Here is a 15,760-nt window from a genome sequence, read left to right as displayed (position 1 = left end):
TTTTTAAGATGGTCCCAGTTGGAATGATTTTGATCACTAATTTGCACAATCAAGGCCAAACTAAAACTTAATAATAATCTTTTAATCTGCCATATCACCTCTCTTTCTCTCTCACCCTTTCTATATCTTCCCTTTCATCTTCTTAAATACTGCCTCTGTTATATTTATTTATTTTCTAAATTATTCAATCCCTTTTGTCTCCTCTTCTTGTCACAGTAATATCTACTATAATAATACTATTGTGTATTTCTCCATCACAACATATGAATGAGAATGGAAGGGGTAATAGATGAATAAGTAAGGAAGGGGTGATGGCAAACTAGGTAGTGGGATGATGGAAGTTCTACGGTGAACAAAAAAATCAAGCAGCATTTCAACTTTGCGAGCATATATGTGTGAGCATTTTTTACAATTCCTAATAATATTTAATTATAAAAATATAATAGGATTTTCTTTTTCTAAAATGGGAGTCCACCTGAGTAAAACAGGAATCAAAGGAGGTCCAGAGGCAAAAAATGGTTGAGAATCACAGTTCTAAATTCTCCATCACACTCTTATCATCATCATCATCATCATCATCATCATCATCATCATCATCATCATCATCATCATCATCATCATCATCATCATCGTTTAACGTCCGCTTTCCATGCTAGCATGGGTTGGACGATTTGACTGAGGACTGGTGAAACCGGATGGCACACCAGGCTCCAATCTGATTTGGCAGAGTTTCTACTGCTGGATGCCCTTCCTAACGCCAACCACTCAGAGAGTGTGGTGGGTGCTTTTACGTGTCACCCGCACGAAGGCTAGTCAGGCGGTACTGGCAACGGCCACCTTCTCATAAATTTAGTATAGAGCTGACAAGTGGCTAAACAACAACAAAATCAACAATAAAGTAGGAAAGGAATCTGTTTTGTCAGGGGTGATGTACAAACAGGCTTGAACATAAAGGAGGGGGTTAGTTTGTTTGAGCTTATGAATCTGGTTGGGTCTACACTCCCTATTACAAGCAAAGAAGGTCTTTGATAAAAAAAAAATTAGTTTCCATAAATCATTCTTGCACATTTATTCTGTTATGTAACTTTCAGGTAGGTACACTATACACACATGTATAAACTAGTAACCCACACATAAGTTGTATGTATTGGAAATGCAGGCTGCTTGAAATGCAGCCTGCATTTCCAATCTGGCCTGGGCCTATTAACATCTTCACAAGACCTGTGCAATGAATGTTGTTCTTAATTGAAATTTTCTTCTTAGCTGGAAAAAGAACACAAAAACCTAGTGATAATTAACAATCTTTATATATATATATATATATATATACATATATCATCATCATCATCATCGTTTAACGACCGCTTTCCATGCTAGCATGGGTTGGACGATTTGACTGAGGACTGATGAACCAGATGGCTACACCAGGCTCCAATCTGATTTGGCAGAGTTTCTACAGCTGGATGCCCTTCCTAACGCCAACCACTCCGTATATATATATATATATAATCTTTTACTTGTTTCAATCATTTGACTGTGGCCTATAATAAACAACAATTTTTATACACACACACAAAACAGGAAGGGGAGACAATTTAAAAAAATTAAGAATTGATCTCCCAAACTTAATTTCCATGCTTTGGGGAAGGTAAGTCAGATCCTTGTTTACAGTAGTAAGATTTGAATATAAACATCCAGCATCCAGTCTATATTTTTTTTGTATTTCTAAAATTCCTCCACCCACTGCTCCTCTCAACCTTTAATTCTCTGTCATTCACCTTCCTTAAATCATCATCAAACAGTGCCCTTTAGTTCTCTTACAGACATTTTAACCCTTTCGTTACCGCCTTTATTTTGAGATGCTCTGTGTTTCTTTCAATTAATTTTAAATATAACAAAGAATTTAGTAAAAATAACTTAATTATCATTAAGCTAATTAGGAACATAAATTGTGACTAAGGTTTGGTGGAAGATTTTAATTCAAAACTTATGAAAACAAGACATTTATACTACAGAGCTGGAGGTTGTTTCAGCCAGGTTGGTATCAAAAGGGTTAAGGCCATTTTGTCTGCTGAAACAGGGATTCCTTTTGCAAACCCCACGATATCATTATAGTTACTGTTTTTAAGGCAATATTTTACAGCCAGATGCCCTTCCAGTGGTCATATCTTTTAGTCACCTCTTACAACACACCTAGACACAGTGTAACTTTTTTACAAAAAAAGAACTTAAATTTAACATGGAAAACAAAACTAAGGATCACTTTATCAAAAAATTGGTTTTGTAGATGAAGAAAAGTAAGATCTTAAAATTCATAAATTAAAGTACATTTGAAGAAAGTCTCAGTCCAAAATACCTGGTTTTTGCTCTCAGTATACTAATTTCTTTTATAAATTTTATTAACATAAGCTGATATATCCATTTCAAACAGATCCAATTAGACAAGTTATATCTTGACACACCATTATCTTCACTGCCACAACTCAAGTAGAATTTTATTTACCAGAGCAAGTAATCTCAAAGCAAGTCAGGTCATGGATTTTGTGTCTCACTGAGAAGCACAGCCAAAAAGTATCAGACAGCTTAAATTAACCTTAAAAATCTAGTATCTTAAAATTCTTCTGGTAAGTAGCTTGCTTACCAACCACATGGTTCTGGGTTCAGTCTCACTACATGGCACCTTGGGCAAGTGTCTTCTACTATAGCCTCAGGCTGACCAAAGCCTTGTGAGTGGATTTGGTAGACAGAAACTGAAAGAAGCCCGTCATATATATGTATATATATATGTGTGTGTGTGTGTGTATGTTTGTGTGTCTGTGTTTGTCCCCCAACATCGCTTGACAACCGATGCTGGTGTGTTTACGTCCCCGTAACTTAGCGGTTCGGCAAAAGAGACCGATAAAATAAGTACTAAGCTTACAAAGAATAAGTCCTGGGGTCAATTTCCTCGACTAAAGGTGGTGCTCCAGCATGGCCACAGTCAAATGAGTGAAACAAGTAAAAGAGTAAAAAAGTAATCATGGAGCTGCCTCCACATAGTAAACCACATCTCACTCAAAACATTAAAAAATGTGAACCCTAAAAAGACAGTTCGATGTGGTTGGATTTCTTGTTTTCACAGCACTGATGGCCAAGGGTTAAACAATACAACTTCAAAACCATTTTGTTTTTTACTTATTTATGTATGACAAGCCAGCGGAATAGTTAGCATGACAGGTGAAATGCTTAGTGATATTTTGTCAACCTTAACATTCTGAGTTCAAATCCTGCCGAGGCCAACTTTACTTTCATCTTTTCAGGGTTAATAGAATAAGTACCAGTTGAGCATTAGGGTCAATGTAATTGACTCAACTATTCCTAGGTATGAGTATAAAACCTGCACCTCCCTACCAAGCAATTTCAACCAGTGAGGCAAAGTAGGCTCATCAGACCAGTATGATCTCAAGCTCAAATTCACAGCTTATACCTTCACACCTTGGTTGATACAGAAAATATGTTGAGGCCCTTGTCCTATGGTGGACTGAACATGGAGAACCCAGTCCAACCCAATCCAACCCAATCCAATCCAATCCAAAATATATGGCTTTATCAGAGGAAGAGTGGCAATACTTATGACATTTACAAGGCCCCCTTAAACAAGTGACTCATACATTGCTATAGTAGGAGAGAACTCATTGAGATATCAAGATACTGAGTTACCCAATTTTCAGAACAGATGCCTTCTCTGAATGTTTGCAATATGGTGGTCTTTACTATGAAGGTCTCCCTCTACATATATTTAATATTCTTTCCATGTCCTCCACCACAGTAACTCTCTTATCTCTGCCTTTCTCTCTCTCTTATTTCTGCCTTTCTTTCTTTCTTTCTTTCTCTCTCTCTCTCTCTCTCTCTCTCTCTCTCTCTCTCTCTCTCTCTCTCTCTCTTTTACTGTCAAGAAACAAATTTTTAATTTCATAAACACATCAGACACAAAACATTTCCATATATCATCAGAGCCAAACATCACCCACAATCGCAACCACAAACCACCACCACCACCACCACTACCACCATTGCTACCATTGCTATCACCACCATCACTCAACCTCCCCCCACCCCACTGCCATTATCATCACCATCATCATTGGACACAGTTCTATAGAGCTGAAATGTGTTGAAATTCATAGCGCTGCAAGAAGGAAAAGGAGACGTGGAACAGGAGGAGGGAAGAAATGGAAGATGTAAGGTTCCTTCCTTTTTTCTTTCTTTTCTTTTTTGTTATCTTCTGTCATATTTTTTTTTTATTATCTTTCATTTGCTCTCCCCCTCCTCTCCCCCCCCCCCTACATTTTTTGTTAATAGATAAATGACAACACAGTTTTTAGATTTAATCTGATAATGCATCTCTGCAAGAGGTGGTGAAGAGGTGGAGAGAGGGGGGAGGTGGAGAGAGAGGGGAGGTGGAGAGAGAGGGGGAGGTGGAGAGAGAGGGGGAGGTGGAGAGAGAGGGGGAGGTGGAGAGAGAGGGGGAGGTGGAGAGAGAGGGGGAGGTGGAGAGAGAGGGGGAGGTGGAGAGAGAGGGGGAGGTGGAGAGAGAGGGGGAGGTGGAGAGAGAGGGGGGAGGTGAAGAGGAAGAGAGAAAGAGAGAGAGAGGTGGTGAAGAGAGGAAGAAGAGTAAAGAGAGGAAGAAGAGTAAAGGCAGAATAAAATGTAGTGAGCAGGATAAAGAGAATAAAACGAGTGCATGTGTGTGTGTGTGTGTGTGTGTGTGTGTGTGTACTAAGATTGCGTGGAGGAAACAGAAACAGGCAGAAAGAGGGGATGAATGAAAGAAAAAAACAAAGAAAAAGAGAAAGAAAGTTGAAAGGAGAGCAGAAAGAAAGAAGGAAGAAGAGAGTGACAAACAAGAAATGAGTGGAGATTACAAGACAGAAGTGCAGTATGTGAAGAATGAAAGGATGGAAGAAGCGAAGGGGAGAGAGAAAGAAAGGGAGATAACAAGGAAAACAAAGTAAATGTGGAAGTGAACAGGATGTGAAAAAGTGAAACGTAGTTACGAAGAGAAAGAATAAATGAAAGTGTAAAAGAAAGAAACAAGACCAAAGAAGAGAGAAGCAGAAAGAGTGTAAAGGGAGAGGGAGAAGAATAAAGAAACAAATGAAACATCAAAAGAAGAGAACAGAAAGAAAGGAATGAGAAAAGTGAAGAGAATGAACAAAAAAATGAGTGGTAAGGAAGGAGAGAAAGTAAAAATGAAAAGAAGGAAGGAAGAAAGAAAGCAAATCAGGAAAAAAGGAAAGAAACAAAGGAGGGGCATTAGGAGAGACAAGAGGGCGGAGAAAAAGAAGAGGAAAAAAAATGAATGGTGGAAGGAGTAGATGGAAGGTAGTGAGAAGAAAAAATAATGAAAAGGAAAAGAATATTCTTCGTTATCCCATTATCTTTTACATTCTTACTTTCCCTCCACTTGACTGGTGATTCCCTTGAGAAGACCCATTTGTCATTGCAAGAGTGAGGTCCTAAAAGCATTAGGTTTATGTCTGTACACTAACTAAGCTGTGCTCCTGCACCCAGTCTTTCCCTGTAAGCCTTCACCACTTCTCATCTTCCTATCAACCATCCCACCATCACTCTCCTAACTACAGTACAATTCAGTTGCTTTATTCATATGAGAATACATCTGCACATATTTCAGCCTCTTTTGTGCTACCCTTCTCCCTGGATTCACTTCCTTTAAACATCTATTCCTCATTTTCACAATCATCCCTTTCTCACTTTATTATTCATTGATCATTCATGGCTTTCTGTGCCACCAGTTGTCTCTTCCTTTCCCCTGAACTAAATCTTAGCACTGCCATATCTCATCTTTAGCATCTTCTTATAGTTGCTATCACTTACAACACCCTCTCATACTAACCATGAACCTACCCCTCCCTTTTTTCTGCCATACACTATATCCACTCCACTGTACCTCTGACCTCTATCTTTGTCATTGTATATATCCACACACCCACTCCACACATCGTCTCCCAATTTTTCATCTATCTATTGTTTTATTATACTGCTGCTCTCCACCTTTTCTGTACTTCCACTTGCCACCTCCTCCTCTTTCATAATCTACTCCTATTTCTTTGACCTTCCTAACTAAATTGATATTTATTTACCGACCACATCTCTGCTTTTGTTCAACATTCACTATATTCACCACAACCCCCATCACTAGCTGTTTGTCACTCACCTCTCACATTCTAAGGAACTTTCTCATCCATCTGTCCTAATCCCATATCTGTATTCTCTTTAATACTCACCTTCTTGTATGTACCTTAAGTGACTGATACCTTTATCACCAACATCTTTAACCCTCTTTCCAGCTGCTCCAACTACATATATAATATATAATATAGTGTGGGACAGACATGGATTTCCTTTATCCTTCTATCGTATTTCAGCCTCTCAGCACATGGTATAAAGCCACCTCCTTCTCTAGTACATTCCCACTCATCCAAGGGAGCATTTTCTGTGTTACACAAACTACTCAACAAACTCACTAGTGCCAGTAACATGGAGAAGGCATCTACTACACTCTGTAAAGTGTTTGGTGTTAGAAAAAGCATCCAACCATAGAAACCATGCCAAAGTAGACACTGATGTTTAAAACAGTCCTCCTGGTCATTGGATTCTATCAAACCATCCACCCATAGCAGTATGGAAGAGAGATGATAAAAGATGATGAAGATGTGTGTGTGTATGTATATATCATGTGACCAACCAGGCTATCAGATGTTGTTACACATCACTATTCACAATGTGCTTTTTGCATGGTTTTAGCCTTCAAATGACACCACCCTACTGGCTAGGCGAGCAGGTTAACAATCCCCACAGATTGAAGGAGGGAGTGGAGCAATGTGAAATGAAGTATTCTGCTCAAGAACACAACATGCCACTCAATCAGGGAATCGAACCCACAATCCAGCAATAGCAATAGCCTAACCACTAAGCCACATTCTTTCATATAACTATATCATCATCATCATCATCCAGTGTTTTAAATCCAGGTTTTGTCCCCGTTAACGGGGGTGGCTGGATCTACCTTAATGCTATAGCAACTGAGGTAGGCAGGTGCAGCCCACCCCAACCTTCGAGCTGGCTGGCTGGTGCCCATTCTCCTTTGCTATCATGAGGCTTTTTCGAAGCTGGATTTTCTACAGGGAGCATGCTCTTGCTTACCACCAACCTTAGTTTCTAGACATGAGTGGTCCCAAGACTAAGGCCTCTACCCCAAATTTTAAGAAATGTGGTGGAAAACTAGCTCAGGAAGGCAAGGACACTACTTCCTGAGACCCCTTTTAGAGCCGGCCTACCTACATATATTTTACTCTTTTACTTGTTTCAGTCATTTGACTGCGGCCATACTGGAGCACCGCCTTTTAGTCGAGCAAATCAAACCCGGGACTTATTCTTTGTAAGCCTAGTACTTATTCTATCGGTCTCTTTTGTCGAACTGCTAAGTGACAGGGACATAAACACACCAGCACTGGTTGTCAAGCAATGCTAGGGGGACAAACAGACACATAAGCACACACATATATATATATACATATATACAATGGGCTTCTTTCAGTTTCCGTCTACCAAATCCACTCACAAGACTTTGGTTGGCCCAAGGCTATAGTAGAAGACACTTGCCCAAGATGCCATGCAGTGGGACTGAACCCGGAACCATGTGGTTGGCAAGCAAGCTACTTACCACACAGCCACTCCAGGATAAAATCGTTATAAGAATTTATCAAGTAGTTAGCGTGAAAAACCTCATAAGGAAAAAATTTATTAATTATTCCCTTTTAATATATTTATTTATATTAAGGGCATTAAAGTCAAAACTACCATAATAAACACATTGTACCGAATTCGAGGGAATACAACTCTCGAAGCGAGCCTTTTAAAAACAGATTCAGCTGCATATCATATGCTTCATAATTAGTGCACAAAATGTACTTTTTTAATCGTCAGTGCAAGCATAATCAAGACATATATATATATATCATCATCGTCGTTTAACGTCCGCTTTCCATGCTAGCATGGGTTGGACGATTTGACTGAGGACTGGTGAAACCGGATGGCAACACCAGGCTCCAATCTAATTTGGCAGAGTTTCTACAGCTGGATGCCCTTCCTAACGCCAACCACTCAGAGAGTGTAGTGGGTGCTTTTACGTGTCACCCACATATATATATATATATATATATATATATATATATATATATATATATATATATATATATATATATATATATATATATATACAGGTTGTCGTCAACTTACAACCTATCCGACTTACGACTGATTGAGTTTACAATTGGCACGCCAGCTCCCAGCAGCAATAATAAATAGTCCAGTTGAAATCTAATGGGGTTTAAATTCTTAGAAATTAACCCGTCTACGGATGATGTCAGCTAACAAATGACATTGAAGATCCACAGCCAAGCACCAGTCTACAATAAATTTTTATGTAAGCTTTGCAACTGTGTTTTACACTACATTGTGAATTTCTTGGATTTGCATTCTTTGGTACTTTTCTATGAACAAATAACACTGTTGTAGTATAATACATAATGCTGTGTGTGACTTTTACCAGAGAATGTACCTTTAGAATGTTAAAATATAAAACAAAGATATGTAGGCCTATAAGCTGACTTACAACCAACTCGACTTAAGACTAGTCAGTTGGAACCAAATGTGGTCATAAGTCAATGACGACCTGTATATATATATATATATATATATGTATATATCATCTTCATTTAATGTCCAATTTTCCATGCTGGCATGGGTTGGGCAGTTTCACAGGGGCTGGCAAGGTAGAAAACAGCACCAGACTTCATTGTCTGTTTTGGCATGGTTTTTACAGCTGGATGCCCTTCCTAACACCAACCACCTTACAGAGAGGATTGAGTGCCTTTTACGTGGCATCAGCACTGGCAAGGCCTGTTTTGGCATGGCTGTTACAGCTGGATGCCCTTTCATACACCAACCACTTTATAGTGTGGATTGGATGCACCAGCACTGGTAGGGGTCACCAAGTAAGATCCTTTGAATGGAGGTGGGGGGGAGGGCATTGAAGGAGGTGGCCTTGTGCCAAGCAATGACAGGTTAGAGATTGACAGAAGGGTAGAAACAGGTGTCTTGCTGTAGAGGAGACACATGGTTACCAGCCAGAAAGAGAGAGCAAATGAGAGAGAGAGAGAGAGAGAGAGAGAGAGCAAAAGAGAGAGATGAAGAAAGAATGGGTAGAAGAAAGCAAGAGAGTAAGAGTGCAAAAGAGAGGGGAAGAGAGATGGTGGTGAAGTGCCAGGTATATATATATATTTGTACAGTGTAAGTTACTGTGCACATCATAACATATAACCACGATCTACAACTCAATTTGTTTTTTCTACATTCTCACATTGGAAGCTATGGAGAGAATGTATGTTATTTCAACTTTCTTGCTAGTGGTCTCCATAATTACATTGATTACGGAGTAAACATTACAGTAAATTTCAGTTTTCTGAAATCAACTCTGATGTAAATATAATAATTGAATTAAGCAGTACTTATGTAATTCAATCTTACAATCTTCACTGGAACATATGTAAGGGTGCTATAAATAATTAAATTAATAATTTCAGAACAAACTCTTCTGTTTTGTTTACACACACATACACACCCAGATAGATAGATAGCCACTATATATATAGACAGTAGCTTTGAGCATTCAGAAACATATGGCATAAAAGATTCTTCTTACTTGAAAAATAAGGGTTTGTGACAAGGAGAGTATCCAACTGTAAAACATTACTTCAGTAATATATTCGTCTAACCCATGCTAGCATGAAAATAACAGACATAAAAATGAATGAACAAATGGGCAAATGTACATGTGTGTGTGTGTGCGTGTACGTGTGTGTGTGTCTGTGTATATGTATTATGTATATATATATATATATATATATATATATATATATATATATATAAAAATTCAAATTACGACAAACGTAAATAAACAAACGAAGTTTGCTTTTAGAAGCGTTGAGATGTCTTTAGAAAGTTAAAGAAGTGATTTTAGCTAGCCACCTACACTTTTCTCTGTAAAATAGGGGTAGTTTATCCTGTTCAGGCTATATTATTAGCATTATTCTGCAATTGAGAATTTAAAATCACTTCTTTAACTTTATATATATATATATATATAGATATATTCGACAACTGGCACCCATGCCAACGTCATCTCCTTCACTGGACACGAAACTCGATTTGCGAAGACCTGTTGGGGCAAGCGAAAGCGAAATCGTGATGGCACCTGTGCCCAGCATCACCTTCCTGGCACTTGTGCCCAGCATCACCTTCCTGGCACTTGTGCCAGTGGCACGTGCAAAGACATTCGAGCGAGATCGTTGCCAGTGCCGCCAGACTGGCTCCTGTGCAGGTGGCACGTAAAATACACCATTTTGAGCGTGGCCGTTGCCAGTACCGCCTGACTGGCGTTCGTGCCGGTGGCACGTAAAAGCACCCACTACACTCTCGGAGTGGCTGGCGTTAGGAAGGGCATCCAGCTGTAGAAACTCTGCCAAATCAGATTGGAGCCTGGTGTAGCCATCTGGTTTCACCAGTCCTCAGTCAAATCGTCCAACCCATGCTAGCATGGAAAGCGGATGTTAAATGATGATGATGATGATGATAGATATATATATATATATATATATATATATATATATATACACACCCAGAATAGACAGACAGACAGAGATTTAGCATTGTGCACAGAAGTGATGCATGTTACCAGAATTTCCACCTCAAATCAAACTGAACAAATTCCAAATCATTATTATAGCATCCATGTAAAAGGGGTTAGGACTGGTTAGCATAAAAAGGAATGAATGAATGAGAAAATATAGATGTGTGTGTGTGTGTGTGAGAGAGAGAGAGAGAGAGAGAGAGAGAGATAGAGAGAGGGGGGGGTATTTCAAAGGAAAGCCAAGCTTGGTTGCTGGAAAATGGAGCCTTTTAGTTATTGTGTATAAAGAATACCTTACATTTGTGTGAGTCCCATTATTCATCACATCTGGTGAATCAACACAAGTGAAGATAGGATACCAAGACAAAGGTGTTAAGCTGTGCTTGAGAAGGTCCATCCATCTCAGCAGAATTGAGGCTCTGTCAGGCCTTCCCCCCACAACTCATTATCTATTTTCTTGACTTCTGCTACATTGAACTGATATCTTCTGTGTCCAACTCATTTCTGATCTTCAATCATCTGTCACACTATTTTCACTCAGCACACTTCCTTTTCTGTCTCATATTCATGTCATACCTGGACTCACATCACTTTATTTCTCTCTCTCTTTCACTTTCCAGATGGGCAAGCCATGTATTCACCCCTTCAGCAAGATACCAGCTCCTCTCTCTCTATCATAGTTCCTTTCTCCAGTCTATACCCTGCTCAGCTGAGGGGACTTATCTTGCGGGTACTTGGTGACCTCACCAGTGCTGGTGCAGTGTAAAGAACACCCAGTGCACTCTGTTGAAAGGCTAGCATCAGGAAAGGAGTCCAGCTGTAGAAACCATGTCAAAGCAGACATAGAGCCTATAGCAGAGCTCTTTAGCTCATCTGTTCTTGTCAAACTATCCAACCCATGCCAGCATGGAAAAAGGGACATATGATGATGATGATGAAATCATTGTCATCCTTGATTTAAGTTTATTTAAATTTTTTTAAATCTACTTTACAATATTTATCTTTATTTTAATTCCACTAAAACCTTTTCTCTCACACACCATGTAACACCACCCTCCACTTTCTTCCTCAATCTGTTTCCCTCATTACCTTTATTTCTTTTCCTTTTTTGCTTTTTATTATTATTGCTGTTGTTGTTAAGGCGGCAAGCTAGCAGAATCGTTAGCACATTGGACGAAATGCTCAGTGGCATTCTATATTCAAATTCTGCCAAAGTGTACTTTGCCTTTCATCCTTTCAGGGCCCACAAAATAAGTACCAACTGAGCAGTGGGGGGCCGGGGGTCGATGTACTCAACTTAGCCCCCACTCCAAACTTACTGACCTTATGCAAAAATTTGAAACCAATATTATTATTATTCTTCTTCTTCTTGTTTTTATAGCACCTGAGCACTATATTTTCAAGGTCAGATACACATCAACTTTGGAGCTTCTGTTGACTCCAGACTACTTTCAAACCTCACCCTCTCATCGGCTTCACTTCCTCCCATCCTTTTATTCACCTTCCCATGCTTTCTTTTCATTTCCCTACACACCTGCTACTCCTCCTCCTCCTTCCCTTCAACCTGTTTTCCATATGATATCAGGATTCACCCCTTTCATTGATGTCTTCTCAAATTCCTGCTACCTCCACTAATACACCACCACCCTCATTTCTGCTCACCCCATTCTGATATACTTATTTATTTATCAGGCTCCCGTGGTTTTATGGGTTTTTCCATGTAACCTTTCCTTTTTCGAAGCGCCTGCCTTTTTCGAAGCGCCTGCCTTTTTCGAAGCGCCTCCCCCTTTGGGAGTTCTACTTATTTATTTATCTATTTATTTATTATATCTTTCTCCGTTTTCTTCCTCTGTTTAGATGAACTTTCCTACCTTTTCGGACAAAACCTTTTGTAACCTTCGTCCTGTCTTTGTTTTTATATGTTTTTAATTGATATTAGCCCTTATGGCCAATAAAACGAACAAATTATTATTATTATTATTATTATTATTATTATTATGTTCTCATTCTTTCTAATCAGGGTAAGGAGAGTAAAGACCCCCTTCGGTCATGAATGACCACAGGATGCACCTAGAAAGTTCCCTTCCAAGGCACAAGTCCAGGCTAGGTTGTTTATGGAAGACCAGTAGTCACCCATGCATACCAACCTCCCCTCTCCCTTCTATCGATGATATCCAAGGGAAAGGCAAGAACTGATATAGCTTGGTACTAGTTACGTCACAACTCATTTCTACATCTGAGTGGACTGGAGTAACATGAAATAAAGTGTCTTGATGAAGAACACAACTGACAGCCTGGTCCAAAAATTGAACTCTCTACTAAATGATTGTAAGAGACCAACACTTTAACCACTGAGACATGCACCTTTCTAATCAGTCATATTTTTATTGGTACATTTATTAGAGCAAGACACTTTATTTCACATGGCTCTAGTCCAAAATGAGTAGTACCTGTATTTCAAAGGAGCCAGCCTTGTCACATTCTGTGTCATGCTGAATCTCCCTGACAACTACATTAAGGGTACATGTGTTTGTGGAGTACTCAACCACTTGCACATTTACTTCATGAGCAGGCTGTTCCATTGATTGGATCAAGTGGAACTCTCACCTTCATAACTGATGGAGTGCCAGTTTATTACTATTATTTATTTGATTAACCCTTTCTCTTCGCTTCCTCCCATATGGTTCCACCCCCACCCCCCATGTTGTCTCTGCTCTCATATCTACACTACCAATGCCTTTTCCACTCTCTCTCTCTCTCTCTCTCTCTTCCATTTCCGTCTCTAAAGATTTTCAACTCCGTCTGGGCATGTCCTCTCTTCATCTAGTAAGTCATTTAAAATACTCAGACCACATATATAAAAGACAAATTCCATCAATTTGTTCACATTTTGATGTCTTAACAGAGGAAGATTTTGCATAGGAGATGCATTTCCTTTTCATCCATTGTCCAATGATCTAAAATGCATAAATAAAATGCATTCAAAATATCATCGCTGCTATTACAAATATGACAAGCCTACAACTGATAGGTGAATCTAGTCTAGCCTAGTGATCCTGGAGACACTCATGGGAAGGTTATCTCCCCTGTTAGTGTATATATATTCTTTTCTACTCTAGGCACAAGGCCCAAAATTTTTGGTGCTTAATTTATCAACCTCTGAAAGGATGAAAGGCAAAGTTGACCTCAGCAGAATTTGAACTCAGAATGTAAAGACAGACGAAATACCGCTAAGCATTTCACCCGGCGTGCTAACGTTTCTTATTTCTTTATTGCCCACAAGGAGCTAAATATAGAGGGGACAAACAAGGACAGACAAAGGGATTAAGTCGATTACATCGACCCCAGTGTGTAACTGGTACTTAATTTATCAACCCCGAAAGGATGAAAGGCAAAGTCGACCTCAGCGGAATTTGAACTCAGAACGTAACGGCAGACGAAGTACCGCTAAGCATTTCGCCCAGCGTGCTAACAATTCTGCCAGCTCGCTGCCTTGTTAGTGTATATATATTGCATTCTTCTTAGAGCATTAAGAGTTTTTAAATCTTATTTCTTGCAACATAGGTGTTTCGACACCCTCAGCCACAATTAGTAATGAGAAAATTTTTCCTTTGTGGTATTATATTGCAGTTTGCTGTTTACACTAATATATATATATATATATATATATATATATATATATATATATATATATATATATATATATATATGCCTGTGTTAGAATGGGGCAGCTGATGAAGGAAAATGTTCTCTATGTGGCCTGTGTGTTTTCTGTACTCTGGTTATTAATATTTTTTTGTCTTCGTTTTGTTTGCAACATCCTGCACCCAGATATGCACCTATATGTAGATGTAGGTATGCACATACTTGTACGTATATATGCATGTACTCATTTATTATTTGTTGTATATAGATATATATATATATATATATACAAATAATTACAGAGGCATCAAGCTGTTAGATCAGGTTATGAAAGTTACAGAGAGGGTCATAGCCCAACTAATTAGGGAGCGAATCAATTTAGATGAGATGCAGTTTGGGTTCGTGCCAGGTAAAAGCACTACTGATGCCTTATTTCTAGTGAGACAGTTGCAGGAGAAATACCTAGCTAAGGATAAACCTCTGTACCTGGCTTTCGTTGACATGGAGAAAGCCTTTGACAGGGTCCCCCGATCCCTTATCTGGTGGTCAATGAGGAAACTTGGGATAGAAGAATGGTTAGTGAGAGCTGTGCGAGCCATGTACAGAGATGCTGCCAGTAAGGTGAGGGTTGGAAATGAGTACAGCAATGAATTCCGGGTAGAGGTAGGGGTCCACCAAGGTTCCGTCCTCAGCCCCCTCTTATTTATCATAGTCCTCCAGGCAATCACAGAGGAGTTCAAGACAGGTTGCCCCTGGGAGCTCCTCTATGCTGATGACCTTGCCCTAATTGCGGAGTCACTACCAGGACTAGAGGAGAAGTTTCAGGTGTGGAAGCAAGGTCTAGAATTGAAGGGCCTTAGAGTCAACCTAGCTAAAACCAAAATCCTAATAAGTAGGAAGGTAGATAAAACACAAACCCCTTCAGGTAGATGGCCCTGCTCAGTATGTAGAAAAGGAGTAGGTAGTAACTCTATAAGATGTACCCGGTGCAAGCTATGGACACATAAGAGGTGCAGCAACATCAAAGGCAGGTTAACTAGCAAGTTAGTTTTTGTTTGTGGCAGATGTTCAGGTGCAATTAAGACTGTAAACAAACAGGAAACAACTTCTATCTCATTCCAGGGTGAAAAACTAGAGGTAGTCGATAGCTTCCGCTATCTGGGCGACCAAGTTAGTAGTGGGGGTGGGTGCGCTGAAAGTGTAGCTGCTAGAATAAGAATAGCCTGGGCAAAGTTTAGAGAGCTCTTACCCCTGCTGGCGACAAAGGGACTCTCACTCAGAGTAAAAGGCAGACTGTATGACGCATGCGTACAAACAACCATGCTACATGGCAGTGAAACATGGGCTGTAACTGCTGAGGAC

General features: G+C 39.5%; 1 protein-coding gene across 4 annotated transcripts in view; it reads right to left on the bottom strand.

The window, feature by feature from the left end:
* The window catches only part of LOC106870687 (EKC/KEOPS complex subunit Lage3), a 215,126-nt gene that overhangs the window by 81,997 nt on the left and 117,369 nt on the right, over positions 1–15,760 (bottom strand). The gene's annotated exons all lie outside the window — the stretch shown is intronic.

Source organism: Octopus bimaculoides, chromosome 1 (genome assembly GCF_046866305.1).
Source record: "Octopus bimaculoides isolate indiv1 chromosome 1, ASM4686630v1, whole genome shotgun sequence".
Taxonomy (NCBI): domain Eukaryota; kingdom Metazoa; phylum Mollusca; class Cephalopoda; order Octopoda; family Octopodidae; genus Octopus; species Octopus bimaculoides.
This window is presented reverse-complemented; position numbering and strand designations above follow the sequence as displayed.